Here is a 608-nt window from a genome sequence, read left to right as displayed (position 1 = left end):
ATGATTCCGATGGCTGAGTGATTGATCACAGCTCACAATTGACTGTTTCCTGTGATCTTGTTTTTTTTTTTTATGACGATTATTTTTGGGTCAATATCAGACCTATAAATAATTTACGAAGGCCACGATCAGGGGCCTTTTGCTGATAGGAAAATTATCAGATGCATATGCCTATAGATAGAACGAAATTGACGTCACTCAGGTCTTTGTAATTGTATTTTGCCATCTATGTTTATGAGTAATTCTTAACTGTCTTAACCAGAATATAAACGTTCAAGATTACACATCGATTTGTGTGTTGGTCAGTTATACTTCCGGTTGGCAATGCTGTGAGTTTCTTAACCAAACGCACAGTATCTGCTATTTGTGATAGATGTTGTGTGGCACATCACCTCAAAATGGTATTACATTAGGATGAAGCAGCTTCCGAAAAGGTACTAATCGGAAATGGAAAATCTTGGGCTCATTTTTATTTATTATTATTTGTTTTGATGTTGTTGTTTGTTTTGGTTTTATTTATCGGAATTAACCCTCTCGAGACCAACCATTGAAAAATCGTCATATTTGTTACGAAATGCCAAACATTTATCTCATTCTTATTTCTTCTG

This window comes from Berghia stephanieae, chromosome 3 (genome assembly GCF_034508935.2).
Source record: "Berghia stephanieae isolate SIO BIC M18660-M18661 chromosome 3, UCSD_Bste_1.3, whole genome shotgun sequence".
Lineage (NCBI taxonomy): Eukaryota > Metazoa > Mollusca > Gastropoda > Nudibranchia > Aeolidiidae > Berghia > Berghia stephanieae.
This window is presented reverse-complemented; position numbering follows the sequence as displayed.